Source organism: Canis aureus, chromosome 20 (assembly GCF_053574225.1).
Source record: "Canis aureus isolate CA01 chromosome 20, VMU_Caureus_v.1.0, whole genome shotgun sequence".
Lineage (NCBI taxonomy): Eukaryota > Metazoa > Chordata > Mammalia > Carnivora > Canidae > Canis > Canis aureus.
Genome location: NC_135630.1, coordinates 19,543,345 through 19,566,819, shown reverse-complemented (window position 1 = coordinate 19,566,819; position 23,475 = coordinate 19,543,345).

The window sequence follows — 23,475 nt, the reverse complement described above, 5'->3', positions numbered from 1 at the left end:
ATACTGGCTCTGCCACTCACAACTTATGTAACTTTCAGTTTACATGAACTTCCCATGTTTCAGTTTTGCCATTGGTAATAAAGGTAGTATTAATTGAAACAAAAAAACTAACATATGACCATTTTGTTTCAATTAAAGAGTATTAGGCAAGTTTTTAATGATTAATTCTAATAATTATAATGAATGGCAGCATGCATTTGGATAATGATCAAAGGAGATATTTGTCCCCATAACAGTACTGTGTCTAAGATATAGATACTATTTAAGGTATGATCAGTTAACCCTTAACCTACCAACACTATGCATATCAGTGCCTAATTTGGATTATCAAGCAACCGTCCCAGCATTCCCTAAGCCCAGTTTAGTAGTGAATGGAGCAGGCATTTTAATAATCAAAGAACAGGGGCACCTGGGTGGTTCAGTCAGCTAAGCATCTGCCTTCAGCTTAGGTCATGATCCTGGGGTCCTGGGATAGAGCCCCATGTTGGGCTCCCTGCTCAGTGGGGAGTGTGCTTCTCCCTCTCTCCCTGCTTCTCCCCATGTATGCTTGTACTCTCTCTCTGTCAAATAAGTTTTTTAAATCTTTAAAAATAATGATAATAATTAAAGTACAAATAATTTTAGTTTCATCAAAAAGACTAGGATAATTCCTTTCCCCATGCCTCATCTATGAAGAGCTATGTAAATTCACTGAATTACAAAATGATTCTAAAGCATGTTAGTTCCATATACTATGCATCAAGACAAAAATAAATAAATATCAAAATTCCAAATTGAAACAGCACAATTAGCCCAATGATACAGACATACATAAATATATATGTGTTTCTATGTATGAAGAAAGTTCTAATTGGCTATACTGCAATTATGCCACTAATTACCTGGAGTTACGTCAAATTTGATAGGTTAAGGGCACAATCCTAACAAGACATCTGTCACTTCAGATACCAATCAAGCTCTGGGGTTCCCAGGTTACCTGCACTTCTGATCATTTGGCTACAAATTCAGGAGTTCTCACTACTTCATCAAGTTCAATAATTGGCTACGACAATTCACAGAATTTAGGAAAACACTATACTTATAATTACAGTTTTATTATAATTGATATGAATAAGGACCATCAAAATGAAAAGATACATAGGATGAGATCCAGAAGGGTCCTAAATGCAAAAATTCTGTGTCCTCAGGACACATCATAATCCTAGCACACTGATGTATATCACCAAACAGAAAGTTCATTCAAGTTTCAGATGTCCAGAGTTTTATTGGAATTTCATTACCTAAATGAAATGATTTAGGCATAAATGATTGAGCCATTGAATTCAATCTCCAGCTCTCTTCTCACCCTCAAGGTCAGGAGTGCAGTCTTATTCAAGTCTTATCATATGGTTCAAAGCCCTAGCCAGCTGATCAGCCGCCATGTTGAAATTATCTATGGCCCACCATGAGTCACCTTGTTAGCATAAACTCAGGTGTGATCCCAGATATAACAAAGACAATCCTAGAGTTTGGGAAATTCCAGGACCTAAGGTCAGCCAAACACTTTATTTTACAATACTAGCATTAAATAAAATTGTTCAACCATCTTTAAAGGCATACTAATAAAGTTATTGATATGTAGTAGTATTTCCTAGCCATTAACAAATTTATATATACAGTTTTTATAAATAATGTCATATGTCCATGTACCAACTCTCACCAGAATCTATCAATTTTAAATCTATCCATTAGTGTAAGAGTAATGACTCTATAGTTTTTAAGGTGTCTATTCCTCATGTCAATACAAAAAGAAGCCAGGTGCCTAGTTTGACTAAAATTAAGCTTTGATTTTTCAAAATTGCACACCACAATACCTTAAAGACAAAAATTGCAATTGCAAGGCACCACTGGGTCCTTAATCCTTAGTCTAGTAACACCATTTAGTATAACTCCTGCAAGAAAATGAATCAACCACTGTGAAGGGCTAATAACTAGAGAACATACTGTTGTGTGATGCTGACCTGTTTCCCAGCTATGCCAGCTTACTAACCGTCTTGCTTGAGTCTGAGTAAGATCCTTGTTTATCAGATACAAACTTTAGTAATGTTCATATGACAATGTTCCCAGGATTCTTTCCAAGAAATCAAATCTGCCTGGTCTTAATAATACTGCTTTCAGCATGACTGCTGAGAGGGACCTAAAAAACAAAAGATGGAAGCTATTATAGCCACAGTGGAAGCAGAAGGTCACTACTACAGTCCTTCAACTGTCATGAAAATAGCAGTGAACCCAAATAATCCCAAATAAAGCAAATTTAACTGTGTGAACAAAAACAAAGGAAAAGAAAACAATGTAGTTTTTGAAAATCAGTTTGTCAATGAACAAGAACAAAGCATCAGGATTGTCGTATAGACTAGCCAACTCTATTGTAAAAAATAAACATGCAAATGAATTTTTCTACCACATTAGGTCTTCAAAGAGAAAATCCCAACCTTATGTAGGATATGAGTAGCATTACTCCCATTCCACATATTAAAAAAAAAAAAATTAAGAAATAATTAAGTTTCCTAAAGCACAATCATGAGTGGAAACTTTGATGTTCACCTAACAAAGCAGGCCACACCATTTCTAAAGGAGATAACAGCACAAATGTGTGCTATTTCCCAGTTGTGGATAAAAATATGCCAGCTGTACGATGCTCACTGATAAGAAAGAACTGAGAGAGAATGAACTTGTTTGTGAACCCTACAGGAGAGAAAGCATCCATTCCTATCCTCTTTATTCTTAGCATGTCTTTAACAAGATCTTTCATTCCTCATGTGTGGAAATCATTCAATTTTACTTATAATTTAAAATGTTCTATCTCTGTTTCTAATGTGTATTAGTTTCTAATTACCGCTGTAACAAAGTGCCATATAAACTTAGTGGCCTAAAATCTTAGGCGATTTAGTATCTTACACTTCTGGATGTCAGAGGCCCGAAATTGGTCTCACTGAGCTAAAATCAAGTTGTCTGCAGGGCTGCATTCTTTCTAAGGCTCTGGGGAGAATCTGTTTTCTCTGGGCTTTTCACCTTTCTAGAGGCTGTCTGCATTCCTTAACTCCTGGCCCTGATGGTCAATATTCAAAGCCAGCAATGGCCATTAAATCTTTCTCACGTCACATCATCCTGATCCTGACCCTGACTCCTCTACCTTCCTCTTCCATATTCAAGGGCTCTTGTAATATACTGGGCACACATGGATAACAAAGGACACACTCTCTAAATGCAACTGGTTAACAAACTTAATTCTACCTGCAACTTTTATTCTCCTTGGCTATGTAATGTAACATGTTCAGTTTCCATGGATGAGGATAAATTCATCTTGCGTGGAAGGGGGTTGCCAAAAGTTTATTTACATTAAAATAGTATGTCTAGTTTTGTATGAAAGGACAACACTAGGAGTAGCTAAGCCTTCATTCTGGTTCTGTCCTGAAAACAAATTTTATGAACTTGGTCAAACAAGCCTCTCTCAGCCTCAACTTCTCCATCGTAATTTTTTAAATAGTTATTAATTCTGAAACCATCAACTAAATTGAATTCATTTAACTGCACTATCAAATAATGAGTTTTAAATGAATCATAGAAAATGTGAGACAGTTACTCAACAAAGGACTTATGTTCAGTTTCATATGAATGCCATCCTAAAACTATCTTTCTATTAATTTTTATCAGCACTGAAACAGTCTGATTATCATTATCTCTAGTAATTATAATCTTTAGAAACCTACCTAGAAGTGTTCATTCAGCATGTGATATTTCTAAAACTCATTTTATTGAGCACAGGCAACACTTTCCAATTTGTTAATATATTAGTTCTATTGTTAAATTATCTGTTTAAATGATTAGTCTATCATTTAATTATTCAAAAGCTTGATTTCTCGAGGTGCCTGGGTGGTTTAGTCAGTTAAGCATCCAACTCTTGATTTTTTTTTTAAGATTTTATTTATTTGTACATGAGACACACACACACACACACACACACACACACACACACAGAGGGAGAGGCAGAGGCACAGGCAGAGGGAGAAGCAGGCTCCACACAGGGGGCCGATCCTGGGTCTCCAGGATCACACCCTGGGCTGAAGGCGGCACTAAACCACACAGGCTGCCCCCAACTATTGGTTTTTGCCTCAGGTCATGATCTCAGGGTTGAGACTGAGCCTGCAGCTGGCTCTGCACTCCATGCTTGGAATTCCCTCTCTCCCTCTCCCTCTGCCCCTCCCCCGCACTCCCTCACCCCTGCACACATGCGCACTAAGAAAAAAACTTGATTTCTCAGTCAAGGGATTAAGATTGTACTTATATTGAATAAAAACATGCATAAAAGGGAATAAAATCACTCATATATTACAAATAATACTATAGCTAAGATGTTGAGGCACATATATTCATTATTATTCATATTAAAACAGTTCATTTGAAGTATATACTTGTGTTAAATATATATAATATATAAAATTTTAAACTTAGATTAAATTATATATATAATTATATATATAAAATTTTAAATTTTATTTCAAGTGACAGGAAGAATAATCTGGGCCTTAAGTGCTAAAAGTATTGTAACAGAGTCAAATTGGGTCTCTTTTCTACTGTAATTAAAATTAAAATATTTTCCTATTTTATTTGTCAATATTTTTTGAGAAACAAAAAGCACTGGAGAATTTCCTCTAATAAGAACATAAGCATATTAAACATGTAAGGAGACACTGTCGGTTAGTCTTACCAACATAATAGCCAGAAAGGAAGTGTAAATTGAGTTTCTCCAAAAGACAATATCTAAATAGTCTGTTTTGGACAGAATATAACCTAGCAAGTATTAGAAAACAGGAGAAAGCGTAGAAGTTCATATATCTCTGCAGCAGAAAACAAAACAGAACAAAAAACAACCCAGTTTAGATCCGTCTCTCTCTCTCTTAGTTGTGTCTTTAAGTTAGACTTTTTTCCTATTTCACATTTGTTTATTCTATAAAATTCTGATAAGAAGGTTTAATTTCAGTTGATCTAGTCCTTTAAAAAAAATACATGATATTTCCCCACTTGGAGGGCAAGTCCAGAAGAGACATATATATCCCTTATCATGTAAGGAATGATACATGACTTTTCAAGTTTCTTTCAGTTCAGAACATTGAAAAAGTTTTGAAAATTAAGTCTCTTTTCCAGAATTAAATTATTTAAACCATGCATAACAATGAGAAAGTATTGGTCAAAGACTCCTATTTATACTGTTAAAAAAAATCATAGAATTGCTGTGCCCAAGATTGCGAATCCGATAAACCACCAAGGAGCCGACACGGATGCAGGCGCATGAGGGTTTATTAGCAAGCTTGAGCTTGGGTCCAAGTATACCCAACACAGTGGAGCAGGGACAGCTGGGTTTTTTATAGGTTGGTCTAGGGGATTTTCAGAAGGGGTGGAGGAATTTCTCAAGTTCCCTTTACATTCTGATAATGGGGCTTTCAAGGGCATTGAGCTCTGTCCTCATTCTACTAAGGGCGTGGACTCTGTTGTCTTTCTGATATGGGATTCCCTGCTGAGGACATTCTGCAGTTTTTCCTGTAAAGTTCAGCTCTTATTCACAGGGGCCTAAGATGGCTGTACTTGTGCTAATGCTAAATTTTAGGTGGGAAGGCCTTAATTTTTCTCGGCCTCCACAAGAATATTGTGAAGACAGAGGGAGGAAAATATAACTAAAATGAGTGTGAGAAAAAGAGAAATCTGTTGAAAAATTCAGAATCATGAGATTATTTTCAAAGTTATATATAAAGTTAGATTATATCAGATGCAAAAATACATTTATGGAACCATTCTAAGAACACCATTCTAGGGACACCTGGTTTAGCATCTGCCTTCAGCTCAGGGTGTGATCCCAGTCCTGGGATGGAGTCCCCCCTAGGGCTCCCTGCAGGGAGCCTGCTTCTTCCTCTGCCTATGTCTCTGCCTCTCTCTGTGTGTCTCATGAATGGATAAATAAAATCTTTCACACACACACACAAAAAGTTTCCCCTAGAGGAATTGCTTCAGCAAATAAGAGTGATAACTGTTTTTTCCTCTAAACACATCTATCATTTTCATATCTTTTCATTTTATTAACTCTTTTAGAAAAATGCAAAGAATGGTAACCCATGACACAATTTGAAATTTGACAAAATCCCACATATCTACTTTACACTCAACCAAACAAGCATTTTGTTTCATAAGCCTAGACAATCAGGCTTGTTGACCCATTGGTTAAAGCAGTGGTGACCAGCCTCCACAAGGCCTGGTTTCCTCAAGACAGGTTCTTTTTCTGTCAGAATAAAAATTTGCAGAGCAAAGGCATATGGTAAGTGTCCTGCAGACATTAGCTCTGTTCAGTTTCCATTTTTTCTTTTATGGAAAAATAATAATGCCTATTTGTAGATTCCAAAGGCACAGCCAAGGTCATAGCTAAAGAGATCTAGCATATGCCTGATTAAGAGCTGTAGAGATAACAATGTAATGTGGCTTATTACTCAAGTACATTTCTGTGTTTGGGTTCATGAAGCCTGTCTCCCAAGAATTCAAAGACTTTGAAAGGCTTGCTTTAGCAGTTGTGCAGTTGTACCTCATGAAATGACACTGTAAATCTGCAATGACTCCTCTGGTCTCATTTTAATTTCCTGATCACCAAGAACCACATAAATGAATAAAGACTCCTTATCTCAAACCACTTGTATTGAGTCCTCTGTTTTCTTAGCTCTCAATCTTATCAATCTTCATGATAACATTTCAGTTTTCTTTGATTTTTGTAGCCTATACTTTTCTAAATAGTTGTGGAGGCTTTAACAAACACAAGAACTTTTTAATTCTACTTCAAAACACTGAAGATTCAAAGTAAATGACATTTTTTTCACACAGACTATTAAATCAGGAAAAAAAGATAAAATTTGAGTATATAGGCTTAATGTTAAAAATATGTCAATTAGATTAGAGAGCAGAAATGTCAGCAATTTTCCAAACTATTTTGTAATGGAATTGTTATTTAAGAACTTACTGGGTGGCTCAGTTGCTTAAACATCCAACACTTGATTTTAGCTCAGGTCAAGATCTCAGGGTTGTGAGATTGAGCCCCTTGAGTCCCTCATCAGTGGGCTTTCGGATGGTGAGTTAAGGATAAATGGGGCTAGGCAGAGCTAGGTAGGGGGCCACAGAAGCAGGCTCACAAAAATCTCCAAAATGCTGAGGTGTAAGGATACCAGAGAAAAGGGAACAAGCCAGACAACCATGCCCTAGGTATGGGTGGGGAGGGTGTCTTTTTATGATAGTCATCTATGACCAAGAAAAAAAATCATCAGACTCTAAAAAGGAAGTAAGCCATTAAAGATGTTATCACTAGTCCTTATTCAATGGTGGTATCAATGGATATGTTAAAAGGATTTAGCTTCCCTGATTAGGCTCTCAATAAAAGACCAATCCTACAAGCCCTCAGTGGCAACCCCAGCTGGGACCCCTCTCAACTTCTGAGAGCTTTCTCTGTTATCTTTATTTAGTAGCTTCAATCCCTTTATTCAATCTCCTATGTCCTTGAGATTCATTCTTTGACTCCGTGAGACAAGAACCAAGCTTTCCCATATCACTGGGGCATGGAATCCACTTAAGATTCTCTCTCCCTCTTCCTCTACTCCTTCTACCCATCTCTTTCTCACCCTTCTTTAAAAAAATTAAAAATTATTATTTTTTTTAAAAGAATTCACTCACATTCACCATATTTTATGAAAAAACAGGAGAGGGGGACTATGAACATTTAGGTTTGGCTGATATTCCACAGAATAGCAGTTTTACCCTAAAACTGAAAGCAGAAATAGAAATAGGATTTAAGGATTTAATCAAGATTTTAAGATGAGGGGCACCTTGGTGACTTAGTGGTTGAGCATCTGCCTGGGGCTCAGGGTGTGATCCTGGGGTCTTGGGGTTAGTCTCACTCACATTGGGTTCCATGCAGGGAGCCTGCTTCTCCCTCTGCCAATGTCCCTGCCTCTCTCTCTGTGTCTCTCATGAATAAATAAATAAAGCCTTAAAAAAAAAATAAAGAAATTTAAGATGAGACAGATAAGGATATATCCCAGATGATAGTTCTAAATCACATTTTTCAAGCTTAAGTATGATGTATCAACACCTTGTGATGTAAAAATACTAATCTATCAATGATAATTATACTAATAAATATAACTTTATTAATACTAGTACACTTTCCTTTCTAAAAGGAAAATTTCCCACCTCACTCCTCAATGTAACTTACCAAAAGTTAAATTCCTACTGGATATTTTTCTCTTCTTACAAAGGCAACTTACTAGTATTAGACTAGTATTAAGAAAGAAGTGACTTAAAATAGACTTGCTTTGGGGAATAATAATAATTTAGGTGTATTCAAATCTGGCATTCCAATGCATACTTTAAAAAAATTAAGATTTTATTTATTTATTCATGAGAGATACACAGAGAGAGAGAGAGGCAGAGACACAGACAGTGGGAGAAGCAGACTCCATGCAGGGAGCCCAACATGGGACTTGATCCCGGGTCTCCAGGATCAGGCCTTGGGCTGAAGGTAGTGCTAAACTGCTGAGCCCTCCAGGCTGCCCGATGATTACTTTATTAGGGAAAATTTGTGTTACAGAAAAATATGGTTTATACCTACATTGTCAGGAACACTGTACCATTCTGTAAATGTCAGTTTCTCCTCTGTTAGTGTGAGAGAAATTGACAAAATAGGTTAAAAGAGAATCTTAAAAAACATTTTGAATATGAAATATTAATTCAGTTGTGAAGCAAAAAACTTAACAAGCTAAAATTATTTTGAGGAACTCATGATTTCATATTAAATCAAGATATACATATTCTTTTTTAAATTTAATTTTATTTTTTGTAAGATTTTATTTAATTATTCACAAGAGACAGAAAGAGAGGCAGAGACACAGGCAGAGACATAGGAGAAGCAGGCTCCATGCTGGGAGCCCCACGTAGGACTCCATCCCAGGACTCTAGAATCATTCCCTGAGCTGAAGGCAGATGTTCAACCACTGAGCCACCCAGACATCCCAAGATATAGTCTTAATTTATGCTATTTTTCCTAGGAAGAATATCAGTATTTCCTTTTTTTCTTATATTTAAAAGAAAAATAAAATATTATATTTTACATTTAAATATTTGGGTCTCTTCCAATACTGCAAAACCAACTAGGAATTAAATAAAAAGTCAAATAATTGGGAAGTAAAACATTTTTTTAAATATTAATTTTTTTATTCACAAAAAATAATTACTATTTCAGAGCAAACTAAATGTAAAAGGTATTTTAATTTGAGAGATGTTTTACTCATTAATAAATACCTAAAATCAAAGCATGACACATAGCAGGCACTCAAGATTTTTTACTAAGTTAATAAATCAGATAAGTGTTTACGTGTAAATATGTTCATTAACCTAATTTTCATAAAAGTTGATATATGATTATTTCTGCAAAAAAATTTCAGTGCTCAAAAATGTATTATATCCCTCATTCACTATGTTGATGGAATTTGGGGTTGAGAACACGCCTGTAAAATACATTTGTGATTTGCTAACCATTGTTAAAAGCTCAGATTGTGCTTTTTGGTGCCAATGGGGGGAAATGCCACTAGTAGTTTTGCACTGAGTTTTATCTTGCACATCTGAATTAAATTATATTTTTCTTGGTTTCAGATGAATAAACACATTTTCCCCATGGCATCATGCCAGTAGAATAATGCACCTGGAATATGTTAATTTTCTTAATGACCTCACAGTCTGTCATAATAAGCTAATCATATCCAGACAACAAGATTAGCATGATTTGTACATTTAGAAAAAAGTATTTAAATGCCAGCTTAATTATTATTGAAATTCATCTCTTTATTTATAAATTTAAGGTCCAAATTTTGTATGACAGTGTTTCCTCCCAAACTTTTTTATTTTTTGATACTATTTAATCATCAGGTTAGTTTGACATATATTCTTAAAACAACGTTTAGAATCGTATGCCCTTATTTAAAATGCTGGAAAAAAGGGCCTATGTGCATGTCCAGTAATTCAAGTCAAACTAATGGCACCACATATGTTTTCTGTTATGATATAGTTACAATTTTATATGTAGAATACGTGGATTATATGTATTTTTTCAGCTCTTTTTATCCACATCCTCTAAAGTGTATACTCCCCCATCAATCTTATATGCTTAGCACTACCCAAAAAGTTGAGCCCAAACAATCCATTCTCTTATTTTGTCTCATCAGGACCACCAGATTTCACTTGGCAGCAGAACCCCTAAATAAGTTAGAATTTGTTATACCTATGTAAAGTAGTAAACAAAGTATTTACACCCTAATTTATTTTCACCTAATGTGCTTTATATTACCATAAATAAGAAATTAATAAATATAGTCCATTATCTGAATTCTATATGCAAAAAAAGAAATACAATTAAAATAATTCAAGATTATAATTATAATTAACTAGATTTAACCATTTTGAAACCTAAGCTATATATATATATACTTTTATTTATAAAAGATTTACTTTTATTTCAAATAAGTTATAAACCAGTTTATAATTGCTTCAGGGTTTGATTCAGTCAGCCAAGTTAAAGCCATATTGCAAAGGAAAAAATTGATGACAAAAGTGACAATCCACAGATATGTCATCCCCGAAAATTTTACAATTCTTAGGAAAGTTCATTTCATTGTCAGCTTGTTAAAGAGAGCCAATGATTTGTCACAAAAGAACTAAAGTATTACAAATATTTCTACAAGTCTGGAGTTCTTGTGAAGTTGCTAATTTCTCTCCAAATGAAGTTAGTGTCAAGGAGTAGAGTATCAACAGGAACTCTTACAGAAGTTTGCCATTAAAAGGAACCAAAGGAACTAGCATCAAGGGACATGGCAGGATAGGTCATTTTGTTACATCGGGGCCTATAATAAGCTCGAAAATTGATTCACTGTCCTGCTGGCTCACTATCATTCTTTGCTGTTGTCATATAAAAATATTAGCCTTTGGAAAAGAGTGGCCTGTACAGAAGAAATTAGGAGAGAAATTAACATTTTTCCACATGTGCCAAAGGGATATAACATATCTAGTCACAATTGAGAGGGCTTTTAGCCCTAGTGTTCCTTTTCCTATAAAACTTTGTTAATTTCTTGAAGTGGGTCTGATTTTGGTATCTTTCTTTCCCCTTATACAATGATATTACAGTAGACCTGCTCGATACTTTTGTTGGGCTGGCAAGACTGGTGACCTCAAAACGGCCGACCCCAGGCCAGCAACCTCCCAATAAGGCCGCCTTGCCACCCTACCTTAGCACACAAAGACCTGTAACCCTTGCCCTAACTGGAATGCCGCCCTATCCCCATCTTCCCACCAACACCACCTTACCTCCCTACCCTAACTTAGCTTACAAAGACTTGTAACCCTTGCCCTAATTGGAATGCCACCCTGCCCCCATCTTCCCTCGGAAAACTCTTTATAGACCCCCCTGCGGTTTGCCTGGGCGTGACTTCCCTGACTCAAGCCCCTCCATCACGGAACCTCCCCGGGAGCGATCCCCATTAAAGCACTCTCCAACCTACTGCCTGGCTCTGCCATTTTCAATTTCTCCGCCGTTCATCTGGGAAAACCCTAACAACTTTCTTACATACTGGGTTAATAAGATGTTGCAAGTAGTTTAGAGAAAGATCTTAGTTCTATTTAAAAAAAAAAAAAAAAAAAAAAAAAGAGGCCACAAAAATCAAGCAGATTTTTCTGAAGACATATTACATCTTGATATACTATATATAAAATACTAAGGAACATGGTTTAGCATAAGAAGCATGGGCTTTGGAAACCTGCAGACCTTATATTAGGATGTCAACTCTGCCACTTTCTAATTTCTAATTTTAGTCAAGCTATTTAACCATGCTGAACTTAATTTCCTCATTGGTAAAATGAGAATTGGATGGAGGAGGATATAAGAAGTAAAGTGTCTCCCTTGGACCTCAGCATGCCTTTTTTCTCTATGTTGCTGATATTCTACTTTCTAGGTTTTAAATGCCACCTGGGGACAGAAGCTAGCATAGAGTCTAAATCATAGGAGGCACTCAACTAATTTTATTTCCTTTTCCTGAGAAGTCATTAAAATTAATGACTTAATTATATCATTATATCATTATCTACTAAGAGTATCAAAATACTAAATCACTCAAGAGTCGGCCATCTTGTCACATCAAGCTATAAGGAGTTTGAAATATATTTATATATGTGAAATCAGTGACTTTGTAAATTATATTAGGAGATTTTCATATGTCCTAGTCTGCCTATGACAATTAAGTGTTCAGATACTATAAGAAAAATAAATTGAACTCTGACTTCACCATTGCACTGGGAAGTTGCAGTGATAAACAGAGCCATCCTCAAGGCACAAATGATAATTATTTTAGGCTTTGCATTCCATACAGCCTTTGCTGCAACTCCTGGCCTCTATCTTCACATACAAAATCAGTTAAGGGCAACAGATAAACAAATGGTGTGGCTGCGTTATAATAAAACTTCACTTGCAAAAACTGGTGGTAGAACAGATTTGACTCACAGCCTATGGTTTTTTAACCCCTGTTTAATATTGATGCTCTCTTAATACCCAACCAATTACAACTTACATGATTTAGTGTATTCCTGATATTTCCTGTTAGCAAGATAATTACAACTATATATAAAGGTTTAGGGAACATATTAAAAGAACAATTGCATATTGAAGATTAGGCATAAATACTAATCACAGTCTCCTCTTAAAAATGTTTATTAGAAAAATATAGAAGAGTGGACCAAGAAAGGAAGATGGCTAAATTTATAATTAATAGCATGATTCCTAACTAGCATGAAACCCCAATTTAATACATCTTTCAATGCCAAAGGCCATAGTTTAAAGCTCCAGTCAATCAAGAGAATGTTCCACATAATAATTCATCATTAACTGGTATTCCAGTTATAACCAGGCAAGAACAACACAAAACTGTCAGTAGGTAACTACAGTAGCTTGAGGCTACATGAAAGACCAAACCAAAATATTTTTAATTTGTCCACCCACTTGCAATAGGACTAAGCCAAAGCATTATAAATTACTGATTCTACAAATGCAAAAGAATTTTTAGATATTTGAACAAATGGAGAGAACAACAAAGATACTGCAAAACATTTGGTAATCCTCCTCCACAAAGCATGTTTCAAACCACAGAGCTTGAAAACAAAGTTTAAAGAAGTAAAAGTAAAAGACTGTTACGTGAAGATGGAAGTTTTCTTCCATTGCGCTAAAGGTCTCTAAAGATCAGTATTAAAACAATCAACTCATTTTTTTTCTAAGTGGTTAAATAAGGTCTCTCTTATTAGATTGTGAACTCACTGTCATGAGCAATGTACTATTCACCATCTCTTTAAGTATAAGCTACGAGTAATATAGGTATACTAGCCAAAAATTAAAAAATAGTAGGTACTGAGCAAATCATTGTTCAAGTACACTCAATCCGCTAGCTCTAATGGAATATAGGAGTCATAAAGTTGTTCATTATGTTTTTATCTCAGAATGCATTCATCCAAATGGAAGGATATTCCCTGAAAGTGTAAAACCCTGTCTTCTATTTCTCAATCATGTGCTGCAAAGACCAGAGTTCTTACTAGAAGACTAGAAAATTTAGAGTGGTAACATTTGGCGATTCAAAGCAGGCTTCTGTCCCTCTTAATTAAACAAATCCCTCAGCACTGCAGGAGCAGGCTGCTTTCCAGGATAAAAGAGATGTCACACAGATGTTTCCAACAAAATTTCCAAAAGCTTTACCTTGCTGGGAAAGAATGACTCCATTCAAAGTAAGAATTTTACCAATCCTATAAGAATGAACACAAGCACAAGGACTGGAATTTGCCTCCTTTTAGAGGAAAACACATACACAATGTACAACCAGACACTTATTCAGAATGTCCAGATGTCTTCACTGTGCCGGGGAATTATTTTTAAAACTCCACAGAAATAAGAAAGGGCACTAAGAGAATGATGAGAAGGTGTTGCAAATCTGAGAAGTGAGAATACACAGACCTCTCTTGGATTGCCAACTTGATTAGCTCTTCTCCTTTATGGAAAGATGCTTTAGCCATTGACATGCCAAAAGGAAAACCCAAAACTTGTCTGATTTCAGGTCAAAGGTGAAAGAAAGAAATGCCAAGAAGACAAATGCTTACAGAAGAGACCTGTGAAACAAGGCAGTAAAGATAGGTTTTATAGATCTGTAGTACAGAAGATGAAATCCAGGGTGGAATAGATCATGTCTGCTTGTGAATTTTAATGCAGATCATGGAACAAGAGGGCATACATAAAAATTAGGGAGAATCTGATTTGAAACAGATGTCATGCAGCCCTTCATTGCAAAGAGTCATAAATGAATGTATGGAGTATCAGGCAGAAAAAAACTATCCAGGTGAAGAATACTGAATGTTTTTTTTAAAAAAGAAAAATATTGCATATCCTCTCCATTTGGAAGAGATTATAAAATATTATGAGCCTCCATTGGACGAGCAAAGCCAATTTCTTCAAATACGAATGTTAACTGTTTTATTTATTTATCACTTCAGGATAAGAGAACAACAAAGCCATTCACAAATAATAAATGATGATTACAGAGCCCAGAATTAACGTGTGGATGAAATTCTGGGTTTTTGATTTGAAGTCTGTCATTCTACTGTCTTGGCATTGTAGCCTCATATAGTGGATTTGGAGATTTCCAAATTATAGAATATTAGACTATTTTGAAGACTAGTATTCTATAACATGTATTTTATTTTTTAAAAAATGTAAGGAAGGAGAATAGCTCCTTCATTGCTGCTCTATGATAATCTAATGTTCTCCTGAGGAACTTTTGTTTTATTTAATGGACACTTGAAATTGAATAAACATTTCTTATTGGCTACTAGAAATTTTAGAGCTCCATTTAGTACTCACCCAAAGCAACTGAGTAACTTCTGACATAAGTATTTCTGTGCGTTGCCAACCCCCTCTCCATCTTAAGTCATTTCCTTACAGTGGTTTTAACTTTCTTCTTTTGCAAATATTTTTATCAGATTCTAATTTGTTCTATTTTCCATAGTTTTTAAATAACTTTAAATTATTTGAAATAAAGGAAGCACAATTAATTAACTATTTGGATCTTTCCTATAGAATTGAACCATAAAACCTCACAGCCCTGATCACTAGTTTATCTCGATTTAGTTCATACTGGCCTTATATGAGATATCCAGAAAACATGATTTATAGGGTAGCCAATACTGTCTTCTTGTGTCAAATAAGACTATACAAAGAGTTTCAAATAAGACTGTAATCAACAAAGCAAACATCAAATCCATAGAATGAATACAGAAACTGAGAATTTTCTGAAACGTCTTTTTCTATAAAACACCCACACATACACCCATGTTTCATAGGGACTCAGAAAGTGTCCCTTGCCTCTGCAGTTCCTAACCCAATGTCTCAGCAATGAATCCTGCTTTCAATATTATGGTGCCAAAATCCCAATCCTTGTCAGAATCCATATTTCATGACAGTAACTTGATCACTGAAATTGGCATAGGTACATAGTATATCATTTGTCATGAAATGAACAGAAAGGAGAAATTTCTTGTCTATTTTTCCATAGTGGTATCATTTTTTTTTCTTCTTTCTTTTTTATTCTTCTAGTCTTAGAAGCTCTTTTTTATAGCTCAAGATCACAAAACTTAGGCCACACGGCCATGATGGTACTCAATGAATTCTCTCCTTATACACTACCTGTTTTTGATTACAAGTGTTTGGGGATGGAAGGAAATAACTAAAGTTAACAGGTGTCACAAATTCGCAAACTCTCATATACAATAACCTGCCCAAATACATATTTTGTATATCTCTTCCTTAATAGCTTTTTAAAATAACCCAGACATTAGCATTTCTCATCTTTCAACTCATCCTAGCAAAATAAAAACTACAAATATGGTTTAATAAAAGGAACATATCTGCCTGCTATTTATCTTTGTACTAAAACCACGGTTTCAACAAATTTCAGTTTCTTAAATGCTTATCAAATTTCTCATCTGTTTCTCACAGAAGAGAATGTCCTTATCTCTGGCACAACTTTATTTTTTATAAATTTTTGAAGTACAAATACAGTCACAAAACAGAGGAACAATAAAGAGGAGGAGGAGGGGAAAATGACTTAACAAGAAGGTCACCACAATGACACCATGGGAACTTTTTCAAAATATATACAACCTTTCTTTACTATCCTACTTCCCAAATTGTAAACTACACATTTTTCACATGGAGTAGGATAGGAAGAGAAGAGAGTGTTTCTACTTTTTTGTTTGTTGGTCTGTTTGTTTTAAAGATTTACTTATTTATTCATGAGAGACACAGACTGAGAGAGAGGCAGAAACACAGGCAGAGGGAGAAACAGGCTCCCTGCAAGGAGCATGATGTGGGACTCAATCCTGGATCCCGGGATCACGCCCTGAGCTGAAGGCAGGTGCCTAACCGCTGAGCCACCCAGGCATCCCAAGAGAGTGCTCCTAGTTTTATCATCTCTTGTCCAGGTTCTATGAAAGACTAATTAATTAGTGTTTTAACCACTGTGTATAGGTCTCTAACTGTACTTTATCCTTAATACTTGCAAAGCTCTACTCTGGCTAGTATTTCAACCTACCAGAGGGGCAATCATTTTCTGAGAATGTGGTGTGAGAGCAGAGAAATACTTTCATAAGGATCAAATGAAATAGACTTGGATTTTTCCACTCTTAGGATTTGGTCCATACAGAGAAAAGAACATTCACAGCATAATCCAATCCGGTCATAGAGTATTTCACATTACTAGACTACACAGTATTCTATGGTGGTAAAAAAGTGTGTGGAAATTATTTTCTAGAGAACAACAACAACAACAACAAAACGCTTTTTGCTAAATAAACTATAAACCATTCACTCATTGGAAACTGAAATTTCCAATTTCAAATTTTTAGACAAAAGTTTCCATTTATAACATTCTTAATCTAATGAATATGATGAATTCAACACCAAGAATGGTATCTCCATACATTGTGTAGCAATTCACAGCTCACAATGGACTGTAAAGCAGATTATCTCATTTGATTACAAAAATTCATTTTATGAATTTTTTCTGAACTTTTTAAAAAAAATTTCTGTCTGAAATTACAGAAAAAATGAAGTTCAGATAGATTAAATTACTTGCCTTGGTCATTCAGTGACCCTGCCAGGTCTTTGGTTCGTGGTCTAGTCTCTAATGCTCTATTTCCTGCAGGATAATATTAATTTCATTAAATTATTACAATTTTAAGAAGGTGACTCTGACATTATTCAGTTGTTTTACTATAGGCTAGGTTTTCTTCATCTAAACATTATCTTCCTCCTGATATCTTTTTGACAGTAAATTACTTGAAGAACTTCAATGTCACAGTGGGCTGGACAGCAAAATTTACAGAAGGGATACGGAAGTCACAAAGCAGGTTCAGAGGCTGGTGTGTGTTGGTCTCTGAGAGCATCAGAAAGAAATCCTGGGGCTCTTATTAACAAAGAGTTGTTGACAGATGTTCTTATGGTTTGCATCTAAATGAGCAAAAACTATGCCTGTGCTGACAAAACAAAATTATTCTATCCTTTCAGCATAATGTACAATTAAATATTTTCTAAATATGGTTAAAGAGCTAAAAATAATAATGATTGACCAACATTATGATATTGCAGCAAAGAGAGACCCAGTTGTAAGGTGGATCAAATGTAAGTTAAGGAGCTTGCCAGAGCCATGAAAGAGTATATTCTCTCCACAAATGTCAACAATTTATTTTTATGAGCAGTTATTCACCAGAGAGGGTCAGGCACTATTACAGTCAATATAAGTGCCAGAAAGAGGCTTCTTCTCTGGCACATGCTATATTTCACCTCAGCAAAATAATGTTGATTTAAATAAATCTATAAAAGTCAACTTCAAAAAAATCACTTTAACATAATCTCTTATAGAAAATGGGAATGTTTGTGTTTACCTATTAGTACTGTAGGATAAGCTAAGATTTCTTTTTTTAAAAGATTTTATTTATTTGAGAGAGCGCAGAGGGAGAGGGAGAAGCAGACACCCTGCTGAGCAAAGAGCCTCAGTGGAGCTGGATCCCAGGACCCTGAGATCATGACCGGAGCTGAAGGCAGATGCTTAGCCCCTTGAGCCACCCAGGCACCCCTAAGCTAAGGTTTCTATATTATTTCAGTTGCCTATGTACCTGGAGCTGTGCAGCCAGTATCTTCTTACTCTTAATAAAAAACTTCTTACTCTTAAAAAAAAAGGAAATGCTAGTCATGAAAAAGCTAAAATATTTGTTTAAAATTTTTAGTCAACAACAGGATCAAAATTTTAGAGAAAGAACTTCACTAGCCCATGCCATTACAAAATCTAACAAAGCTTTTCCTTAAATGTATACATTTTGAAGAAAAGGTATGAAGGAGGAAAGGGAGGACAGGATGAGGAGAAAGGAAGAAAGGAAAGTGGGCATCTGAAAATATAATTTGATGAGTTACATTTCTCCTAAATATTTACTATTAGATATTATTCAAATAATAAAATGGAGCTTTTAGGGAAATAACTATAGCTCGTCAACCATAATAGTATATGTCTCCAGACTATTTGTTTATTAACAAATCCGCTTTTACCACCAAATAATCCTTAATCATTTCAAGTGTGAAATTCATGAAATGTCATTTCCATTCATTCTTAGAATGTCATCTTGGCAGTCAGTGGAGAGAATTATAGGATTAAGAGCCCTGGCTATATATAAAACAAGGCAGAAACATAAAAATCTCTTCTTCAAATGCTAGACTGATGTAATGATTTTAATGGATGGATTCTATTGTTCTTCATTCTTAGGAATGGATCATATTTCTGGAAACTGACTTGACTGATTAGGTTTCATCCAGTCTCTCTGGATTTTGCTGCTGAATATGATCACTTCTATCACATGAACAGCAGGATCCAAGCATCTGCCTCTTTAGTACAACTTCCATGGTATTACTGTTGAATGTGTGAGCCAGTAGGATCTTGCTGAATGAAGTGCACAATTCAAATCATAAAATTTTTCATACACCAGAGAACACTTTGGAGGCAACCCAAAGGTGAAATACAATTTCTATCCCAATGAGCTATTTGCTACAGGCCCATGAGACACAAAAGAAAATAAGCTTTAAGAGCAATGTTTCTCAAAGGAAGTGTGTGACCAACTGCCTCAGAATTATCTATGGTGATGAATAAGAGATGAAGATTCCTGGGCATCTCTTCAGATATACACTATCATAATTTCTAGACATAAATCCCAAGCATCTGCACAAGCTCCCCTGGTGAGCCTAAAATTTTAAAAGCCACTGTTCTTGAAGCTAAAACTGCCCTAAAAATAAGTCTTAATTTATTTTTAAAAAGCCACCATCCTATTATTTCTTTCACTGTTTTAAAATCTTGGATCTATACAACCCTCAGTCTCCAATGATATTCTCTTAAAGACTTACAAAGCCTGTTTGTGAACTGGACCAGTTTCTTACTCTAGGATATCATGTAACCCAAGTGGGTAGAGTATAACAATGCTGAGAAAATGTCCCACTAGGGTGCCAAACATAAGACTTGAATGAAATAGTTTAATTCTTACTGCATCAAGAGAAATCATGGAATAGAATTTTTCAAAAATATGTTACAATAAAAATATGAATTTAGTTTTAGATTTCTTATTGACATTTATTTCCCAAACTAGATTATAGCACTGATGACACAGTATTAAGATGTACACATATAGCACATGGGTGGATGCATATGGCAGAAAAACGGCTGCTTTCTTTGCCATATCCACACTTGCCACATATCCTGGAACTTATTAAAATTCTGTTGAAGTGGTCAGACTGTTCTTAGTGTGCTTGTTTTTTCTTGGGGATATCCAGTGCCCTTTCAATGAGGAAACATTCAGTTACCAAGCTATTCCTGATTTAAAAATAATTTGCAAACTCTGCCTTGTAAACACTTACAGATCTACCACAGAAGTCCCTGGAGCTACCTTGGAAGTAGCCCAAATTTATCTCAAACATATCTTGCTCATGTAAAATAAATATTGAAACCATTATTCCAAAGAAACTATTTTTTCTAAACCAGTTGCTTTTCAAACTGAAAGTCAAAGGCGTCACAGAGGAGGTTGGAAAAGCAAAGTCATGTGTTTGGTGAAATTGCCAATTCAGAATAGGGACTGGAGGTACATTTGCATTCCTCCTCTTCTCACTGACATAGACTCTGCTGTTCATTGTCTCCCATCTTTTATAAAAGAAGAAAAATGACTCTAAATAAAGAGCTAAGCTCTAATCTAGGCTTATTCTCATAAACTTTCCATCTCCCTTCAATATTTCCTCTAGATCTGGGATTACAAAACTATGGCCCAACTAGCTTTGTAAACCAATTTTTATTGGAACACAGCCACACACACTTATTTACATAGCACCTATAACTGATTTCCCACCACAAAGTCAGAGGTGAGTAGTTGGAAAGATATCACAAAACTAAAAATATTTACTATCTGGTCTTTTACAAATAAAGTCTGCTTACTACCAATCCAGAGAATATTCACAGTTGCCTCAGTATTGATTCTTATCAATAGAGGCAGGTAGAAGCAGAGCTGCTACATGCCAAGCATGATACAAGAGAAATTTCACTTCAATATTGTTGTAGGAAAAATAGCTTGATCAGATCTATTTTCCTTAACAAAATAATTTCTTTCAAAAGCGAGGATTTCGCTGAATTGCTATTTTGAAAAGGAGGTCAAAAATGACCAACACAGGGGCATCTGGTGGCTCAGTCGGTTAAGCGTCTGACTCTTGGTCTTAGCTCACGTCTTGATCTCAGGGCTGCTGAGTTCAAGCCTTTCATTGGGTTCCACCCCAAGCTTGGAGTCTACTTAAAAAAAAAAAAAAATGACCAAGGCAAAGTAATGAGTGTGGAAGCACTATATCTCCAAATATTTCTCCACATACTATACCTGCTATTTTTGCTGTATGTTTGATCTTAATAGACATGTAACAGCCCTCCTAATTTCCCCAGATAAATACCAATACTTAATTATTTCTTCTTGTTCCCCTACATTCTCCATTCATTCAGTCAGGCAACAATTATTTAGCAAGTACCTAGTATGTGTCAGTCCCTGTGCTAGGTACATGGTATACAACAGTGAATAAATGGATATGGGTCAGCTTTCACAGAAAGCCTTGTCAGGTATAAATTTTAAACAAGATGGTCTTATATTTAAATAAAAAGAAAAGAGAAAAAATCAAACTCATAAATGTATTTTTCTCAGATTAAGTATATTACTATGTTATGATAAATAATTCAACTTTACTGCAAAATATCATTTTAAAATATAATAATATAGATTACTGTCATTATATTTTCTACATCATAACTTCCTTTTTACAGTAGTCAAAACCATTTTGTTAGTATTTTTGTTAAAAACTTGGGTAATCTCCAGAAACCAATATTGCACTGTATTTAAGTAAAATTTAAATAAAAGTATAAAAATTTATTTAAATCAAACAACTTTGGTAATCCTACTCACAGAGCTTACTGAAAAGGATATTCAGAAAAGTAAACCTGTAGATATTAAGATATAATGAGTTCTAGGAGAGGGGATATGCAGAACATTAGGGAAGCAATGTGGTAGAAAATTGGGGAAGAGGTGTTCTCTGATAGAGGTGGTAGGAAATTTTTAAAAGGAGGAAATGAGGAGGAAATGAGGAGAGGAGAGGATACCAAATTGTTCATGTCCATGTTGACTGTGTAATGAATTTTGGTTGCTGTCTGTTTGGTTGGTTGCCTATTTTAACTAACTAAATGGGAAGCAATTGGAAGTCTTCAAAAAGGACAGGATGATCACATTTTTCTTCATGAAGACTACTCTGGCTGGACCAATGCAACAGAATAAAGACTGCAGGAAGCTGGGAATCACTTGGAAATCACATATTGATATTCAAGGAAGAGATGACAGAAGCTAATCTCTGGCGATGTTAGTAGAGATGAAATTAAGTAGAGAAATTCAAAAGGCATTAAAGTCAACAGGAAATAATAATTTACCAGATTTGGGGGCTGAAGTAAAAAAAGAGAAGCAATCAAGAAAGACTTAGTTTATTTTGTTTGTTTTTTATTTCTTAGAGTTCTTTTGCCTTGGACAACTGCCTGAGTTGTGTGGCATTTGCTATGACTGGAACTTCAGAGGGATGGCAGGATAGAAAACATGGTGAGTTCAACTTGCGATACTGAGTGTTTAGTACCTGGGAAACATTTATATGACTTATGGCATATGCAGTAGGGTATGAGGAGCCATCAGTCTATCAAGAATAATTGAGAGAATTGGAATTGGAATGGATAAGATTACCCAAGCTGCATATTTGGAGTGAATGAAATAGGACCCAGAACTGAATTCAGAGTAGAGCAAATTCTGGAAAATTTTTTTTTAAAAAGTTAGGAAGGTGTGGCTAAGTAGGTAGGAGGATATATGTTGAGTTTTGAATCAGAGTGAAAAGAGAAAGTTTAATGAGGAAAAGAATGGTCAAATGTAACATATATTCTTGAGAAAAAAAATTATGATAAAACCTAAAATATGTTCCTTAGATTTACTGTCATTGCCAATTATGGTGACAGCAGTTAGGAGAGGGGCAGAAGCCATGCTGCAGATGGTTGAGAAATCGACAAAGAAAATGAAGTGGAATAACAAATTTAGAAAACGCTTTTCATATGTTTAACTATGAAGGAGAAAAGAGAGATAAATGAGCAGCTAGAGAGAAACATTAGAAGGAAGTTATGACCAGGAAAGCACATAAATGAGACTTCTAGAGAACTCCCAATATTCTGTTGCTTAACCAGTGGATAGACACGGTTTGTATTTCAAAAATTAAGATGAACTTTATAATTTGTGTGCTTTTTGTTTGTTTATAATGTTTGCCAATTTAAAATATATACAAATATATGTTTAAGACCAAAAAAGAAACATAAAAAGTAAACCTAAAAACATCTGTAAAATGTGTGTGAATATATTTATAAATCCCCACTGAAAGTAACTGCTTTTTAAATTGTATTTGGAAGACATATCATGTTTTTCGATAGGGATATCAAGAATTGTGGAGATGTAAATTCTTCCAAATTGATTTATAGATTAAAAGCAATTCCAGTCAAAATCCAGAGTTTTAATGGGATAAAATAAACTAATTCCAAAATTCATCATTAAAAAGGCCCAGAGACAACAAAAACATGCCTGAAAAATAATAAGATACCTTGTCATATATCAAAGAGTTACTATAATGTATCATAAATATAACAGATACAAAATATCAAGATAAAGAATATGAGTGAATAGAGAGATAACAGAAAT